At 40.1% G+C, this 7460-nt stretch overlaps 1 long non-coding RNA gene across 1 annotated transcript; it reads left to right on the plus strand.

Moving 5' to 3' along the window:
• Window positions 1-1214: 1214 nt before the first annotated feature.
• On the plus strand, window positions 1215-6431 carry LOC308322343. Its single transcript, XR_013964692.1, has 4 exons — window positions 1215-1350; window positions 2464-2571; window positions 4773-4927; window positions 5928-6431. It is a non-coding gene; the product is annotated as an uncharacterized lncRNA (long non-coding RNA).
• Window positions 6432-7460: the final 1029 nt, after the last annotated feature.

Here is a 7460-nt window from a genome sequence, read left to right on the forward strand (position 1 = left end):
GGAATCATTATACTGTGGTTCAGCTTGAGTTCAGGTCACACAGCTTCACTGTGTATCTCATCATCATAGCTGGGGGGTGGCTGAAGAATGGATGCCACAATATGCTGAAGTGATTGATTTCCTGATGATGTTACTGCACAAAACTTTAGTCAGTGAACATCATCAGAAGATTAATCACTTAATTCCTGATGTTACTGACTAAATACACACTGAAAGGAAAGCAGCCCTGTGTGTCTGTGTCTGTGTGTGTGTGTGTGTGTGTGTGTGTGTGTGTGTGTGTGTGTGTGTGTGTGTGTGTGTGTGCGGGGGGGGTGGGGGGCTCTCAATTCTTCCGACAGATGATGACGTGCACAGCACTGCATCACGATGTGATACATTATGAGCTTGTAGATCAACTAGTTTTATGGCCGAAATATAGGGCTGAAGTTGTTAATGTATTAATTTAATTGTATAATTTTGTATTAATAATCAACTAGTAACTAAAGTTTTCAAATAAATGTAGTGGAGTAAAAGTACAATATTTGGATCAGAGATGTAGTGGAGTAGAAGTAAAAAATATTGGAAATTGCAAATACTCAAGTAAAGGCCTACCTCAAAAGTACAGTACTTGAGTTACGTACATATACTTAGTTACTATCCAACACTGCCCACCAGGCACACTGGGGGAGCCTTGAGACAGGTCCCAGGTGTGCCCCACATTTTATCACAATTTCGTTGCTTTCGGGCAGAAACCACCATACTTTTTTTGTTTTTCTATAACGTAAAAGCATAAAAAGTAGCAGATCTACTAGCTTGTCCATCTGTTACTTTTGCTATTTTTTTAATTTTAAATCCTGAAAAGTAACAGTTTTGGATGTTTCAACCTGATGTTTCCACCTGGCACATACGTGTTGACATTTTCGACATGTCCATTGATGTACCTTGCGCACAAAACGTTTGAAAATCACTGCAGTGAATATTGACTAATAATAATAATGCAGTACTGATCTGAATCTTTCCTCCCCAGGCATATTCAAAGTATCATTACTACCGGTATATAATACAGTGTTTATTTATAGTAACGGCTCCTTTGTGTTGTCCAGGGAGGCAGGCATCGAATGCAAAGAAGTGCCTGTCTGGTTGAACTGGTTCAGTTTGGCTCTTGCCCTTGAATGGTAGATCAGATGAAGCGGAGGAACTTGTAGACTTTATTCACCTTTCACGGAAGAAGTTAAAAAAAAACTCTGCTCTGCTTTATTCAGATTTCTATTTCATTTTTTAAATACAAAACTTAATACTTTGCTCCATTGTCTATTTCTACCCAAGTTTGGAAATAGATTTTTTAAACTGGTGCCCCCACACAAAGTCACGGTAAGTCCCTGGGAGCGTATCCTGGTATGATTACTTCAACATGCTTATTTAAACCAGTGTTTGGTGTCACGCAGACACCAACATAGAAGTCAGGTAGAGAAAATGAGATTAGTGCTGCATTCACATGGAATCAGGAAAACGACAAAACCTGCATTAGAACTATTGATTGTGTGTGTGTGTGTGTGTGTGTGTGTGTGTGTGTGTGTGTGTGTGTGTGTGTGTGTGTGTGTGTGTGTGTGTGTGTGTGTGTGTGTGTGTGTGTGTGAATGATTTATAAGTGGTTGTGTCTGACCAGATAGGCAGTGCGTAGAATGCTAAAAGTAGTATGGTGCAGCCATTTAGCCAGCAAGTAATACAGGAGCAATGGAGGGTGGACATTCTGAAAAAAGCAAAGTTAAGAAATGATATTCAATTCAACGAGGATTATATCACTGAGCCCTATGTTGCATTTAATTATTTTTTTAAAGGACAGAGGTCTGTCTGTGCCCAGCTATCTGGTGCTTTACACTGTTTACAGTACCTCTGGCAGCTAAGGTGGGCAGATATACTGGCATTCTTGAGGAGCAGCGACTGTGGGTTCTTTGTGACCTGGGAGAGAGGATGAGTTTCATTTTGTTTTCCACTCTGTACCATGATTTAAGAAACTCTACTTGATAAAAATCCAGGATAGGAACCATGGAACCCAGAAGTTCGGGATGTCTGAATGTTAATAGAGATAACAGGAGAGATAACAAGCAAATTCTTCTACATTCTCTAATTGTGTGGACTTTGTAAATTAAGTCATGCATGCTTAATAATTTAACTCTAGGGAGCGTAAAATGAAACCAAATGGACCCATATTGGTCAATTTGGCTTCATTTGGTTACAAACTCTACAAACAAGGACCACTGGTTGAAAACCACTGTAATGTGGTATTGCCTCTGGACTTGAGACATCAAAGTGAGTGCCTTTTTAGAGTGAAAGAACATCTCATGTTTACAGGGTTAGATATTCTCCACTTAGGAGTTATGGGTGTATTGTATGTATACTGGCTTGGCTACGTTGGCTGTCCCTAACTGTATGAGTAATGTGAACATCTGCGGCTGAATGTTTATATAATTTCTCTCTCTCTAGATATGGCAGTTATAGTCCAGCAGCCAGCCATGTATCAATCCCCATCAGGCTTGAAGAACGAGGTTTGGAGTACCAACCTTTGTGGCTGCTGTGAGGACATGAGCACCTGTGAGTGTCTTGAAATCCCTGAAAAATAATATTCCGTATGTGAATTATGTGTGTGACTTGGGACCCCACACGATAACTCAAAGGTTTTTCCAAAAATAATCAAAGTACAGTACAGAGCACAATACACTACAATGCAGTACAGAGCACAGTACAGTACGTTAATAACATAAAAGTATATTGCACCGCTCAGTTCACACAGGTGTAATCTTTTTTAAAGGTTGAATTCCTTTCTCCCTTTTCAATTTGCAGCGAAAGGGAAGAAATAAACGGACTGCAATTATACAGTAATTATATTTCACCCATTATGATAGAAAATATGTATACAGCCTAATTCAAATGTCTTAAAGTTCAAATTAGAGAATGTTAATTAATGTAGGTGAATTAATACATTACTGAGTAAAAAAATATTATCTGGGAAAGAATAAATACACCTAGAAAGAGCCCTAAACCAGGTGTAAAATTGCTAAGTACAATCAATTGTTTGCATTGTAAAATGATTTGATACCAATTATTTGCATTGCAAAAAGATACGGTACAAAGTCAAACAATACCATATGTTGCTATTTACATAGCAAAAAAAATACTGCTGAAATTAAAATCAATTTTTCGATGCAGTTACTGTATCGTTACATCCCTACCTGAAACCTATTAGGCAACCAAACCAGCATATGTGTGCGTGTGTGTGTGTGTGTGTGTGTGTGTGTAGTAAATGGGCACCATGTCTTTCACTTCATCAGAAATCAGACGACATACTTACAGTTTCACTTTTAAAGAATTTAATCTATGCCTACTTTCAATCCCCATTGTGTCGTTCTGGTTGCAGCCTTGCCCACATACTAATATAAATTAACTATTTTATGCTTTGTCATTGTCATTGATGCCTGAAGAAGGCCACAGACCGAAACGTTGCATTGACTCTAAAATAAAAACCTCTTGAACCAGCAAGTGGCAGCTAGTGTGCAGGTCTCCCTCCTTCTCTAAACATCTGCTTCTCTGCTACAAACGCACCTGCTGAAAATTAAACCGGGTGTGCGGACGTCTTCTCTCTATATGCATGGTCATATGCGTTGTGGGCATTGGCTATTTCTGAACAAAAATCATAAATATATTGTATCCATTTGAACAATCTATCCATCCAAACATTGACACAGCTACCGCTGTTGATATGATAGTGCCACAGAAAGTTATAACAAAGTATCCAAATAATGGACCATACCTCCCAAATGGAATCAAGGAGTGTATACAATCAGGAGACACAAAAGGAACTGAACATACAACTGAAAGAATCCAGAAGGAAGTATAAGGAGCGAGCGGAACAGGACTTTTGCCAATTCGAACACCAAAATACTTCTCAGGGATGCTATGAGGTGATTCATGAATTAAATTGTGATACTGTTAATGACATGATGGTGATATATCTAGACACAGTGTGTAAAAAACCATACAGACTAATAAAGCGACAGGACCAGACGGAACTAAAAACATGTGCTAAAGAATTAGCTCCAGCCTGGCACATGCTTTTCCAGCATTCATTAGACTCACAAGTTCACAACACATACAGCGCCAGCACTTTGGAGAAAGTCAGTGATAAACCAAATCCCGAAAAATGCATGTCCACTTGAGAATAACGATTATAGGCCTGTGGCCATAACATATAGTACAATCACTGGAGAGGATTCTAACGGAGGAACTCCGAAAGGAGGTAGGACCTCGACTAGACCAGTATCAATTTGAATATTCTAAAAACGCAGTACATGCGATGCGATCTCTACAGTAGCTCATCTCAATTTGAAACACCTGGAAAGAAGGTATCATATGCCAGATTACTTTTTATTGACTTCCGCTCTGCCTTTAATACGATACATCCAGACATTCTGTTGCATAAATTAGCTCAGGTAGATAATAATAATTCATAATTAAATTGTACTTTTCCTTTCTCTCCACAGAGGGTGAGATTTAACTGGGTGCACAGCGCTCAGAAGAGACACTCTGTAGTACAGGGGTGCCCCAAGAATGACTGTTCCTCCTTTCTGTTTACTTTGTATACGGACACTGTGTCAGCTCACATCTGAAGTTTGTTATCAAGTTTTCAGATGACACCGTGATAGATAGTCTTCTCTATCCAACGGTTTTGGACATGTATACAAGGTTTCCGACCCGATTGACAATATTTTCATTTTCTGTCTGCGTCCCTGACATAGGCTGTCTTGGTTTCTGGTGCCCATGGTGTTTGGCTTGTCAGAATCAGTCAGATTTTGGAGAATGTCTGTGCATGCCTTTGGTGGATATGCTATGGTTTGTCCCTGCCACTTCTCTTGCCATGAGAACTGCTTTGAGAGAGAGGTACCACATACAGGTAAATCTCACACAGCGATGGTTTATAGCACTTTACAGAGCCACCTGTGCCTGAAGAACTAGGGCAAGCAAATATTATATGAGACATTCTTCCTATCACATTCATTGTCATCATAAGTCATAGGGCTGTATTTTGCGTGTCTTAAGTTCTTATTACTTAACTTAAGACCTGGAGGCGTGATCAATGCCATTTGGCTATTCTGAGTGGCCAAAGAGCATTGACCACGCCTCCAGGTCTTAAGTTAAGTAATAAGACCTGGTACTTAAGACACGCAAATGACAATGTCACTTTCAAAATAAACCGATGTTACCGCTTGCGGTTTATTCAATTGCGGTTATTTATTAAATGCCTAGGTGAAAAGTAGGCCTACATATTCCCATACAGATTTGATTGGTTAATATTTGTCGATTCATGGGGCGCCCGCTGGCCTAGTGGCCCCAGAGCAGCTGGCTATTCATAAGTGCACAGTCAAATAATCACATTTATCATCATAACTATTCATAAGTGCACAGTCAAATAACAACATTTATCGTCATAACTATTCATAAGTGCACAGTCAAATAATCATCACATTTATCGTCATAACTATTCATAAGTGCACAGTCAAAATCAAAGTGTTCAGTGTGTGAAAGTGTAAAATCAGCCCATGCTAATTACATTTTACAGTTTCAGAGTTTCAGATTTATACAGTAGAAGAGAAAAACAAGCACTCAGTCTAAATAATGCAGTTTACCAGGTGCACAGCTCACGAAGAATCACTGTAAAAATAGAGAAATAGCCAGCACTCCGAAGTCTTTCTGGTATATTTATTTCATTGTGCAGCACGCACAAACAGACAAATCACAGACACGTTTCGGCGTCAAAGCCTTCCTCAGCGTGTTACATGTATAGTTGTATACAGTGCATTTATCTGTGAGACCGGCTGTGTCAACTGACGAGCACACATGACAAAGTGAAATGGTGATTTCTCTGTGACTCTCCCTTCTGCCCGTCTTCTCAGGGTGACATGTGTAAAGACTGCGTAATTGTCACTTGCTGCCCCATGCTTGCCTGGTGCCAGATGGGCCGCGAATTGAAGAACCGCAGACAGACCATCCTCCCCACCACTCACATACAACACCACCACCACCACCACCACTCACGTACAACAATCCCGGGGGCCATAACCACATATGGTTGACCGGAAAATAGCCGGTCGACAAGCTCACGTTGCATGGAAAATGATGCAGCAAAAACGGTTCTGTTCAGAATTTGCTACAAAAGCAAATGAGGGCAGAACTGGGTAAAGCTCGCTGAAAAACATGTTCACCGTTGAGAGAAAGCGTTTCAAAGTGTAACAACATATTACTATAATAACACTCCACAATCATAATCCGTGGAAAACCCTTGATCCACAGCCTGGGGGTCCACAATCTCCACTTAGAAGTATATTGACCTCTGATCAAAGTTAGGAGTCTTTGCATAAAAACTAGTTGTGACACTGCATAAATTCCTTTAAATCCTGTCTGTCATCCTTCATGTCAATCCTTTATCATTCATTATCTAATCACTCATGTATGTACGGTACAGGTATGCATGATGGTTTTGACTCTTATCTTTCCTTTTCCATTGTTTCATTGTCATGCGTGACATCACAACTATGCAAGGTCTAAGATTTCTCATCAAGATGTCGCTAACTATCGAAGTTACCGTTTGGTACGGTAGAACTTGATCTCCTCCTGACCTTTAACTTAAGGCGAAAGAATATATCACTATCTGCTCCACTTAGGTGGTGGCTTGGATGTTTGAGTGGCTAGCACCTTTTGCATAAGAGTGGAAAAGGGTATTTGTGCCAAATTAATGCTTGCATCCCAAATTGAACGATTATGTCACTAAGGCCCTTAATGAACCTGCTAAGATTTTATGGCTAAATAAACTGAATACATAACTGCTGTCATTTATATTGATTAAAATGCCATTTCACATTTAACGTTTGTGTGTGTGTGCACGTGCGCGCGTGCATTATACTATACTATATTGCTCAACTATGTTGTATACTTCCTGCATAAATAGGGAACAGTTGTGTACACTTACAATGGATTCAAATAAATTGTAAGAAAAACACTTGTTTGTGCGCCTTCATTACCGAAATATAGGTTTTGCCTTCGCACTGGCTTCTATTCATCCGTGGCAACTCCAACGACTACATTTGTCTGTGTGTGCAGGTGTGCACCCGGAAATTCCGGTGGAATTGTGTTCTACTGTACTGTATGTGCAGGCTGCACTAGAGTGACTCGTACAGGTTGGTTTGCTCCAACCAACCCTAGATCGAAGGGACAGTGGTGGCAACTGCGAAGTGCTAACCAGATATAGGCCCTCATTTATTGAGTGTAGAATCTGCCCCAAATTCGAGTGTAGGTTTCGTAGTACACCCACGTCACCAGGGCATTTATAGTGTTCGCAAACAGCTGATCCTTCCTTAATTTCGTTCCGACATTAATAAATATGACGGCTGAAATCTATCTGGCACGCCCTATGAAATCAAGCCTCGCCC

This window comes from Protomyctophum bolini (assembly GCF_963924005.1).
Source record: "Protomyctophum bolini genome assembly, chromosome: 10".
Classification (NCBI taxonomy): Eukaryota; Metazoa; Chordata; class Actinopteri; order Myctophiformes; family Myctophidae; genus Protomyctophum; species Protomyctophum bolini.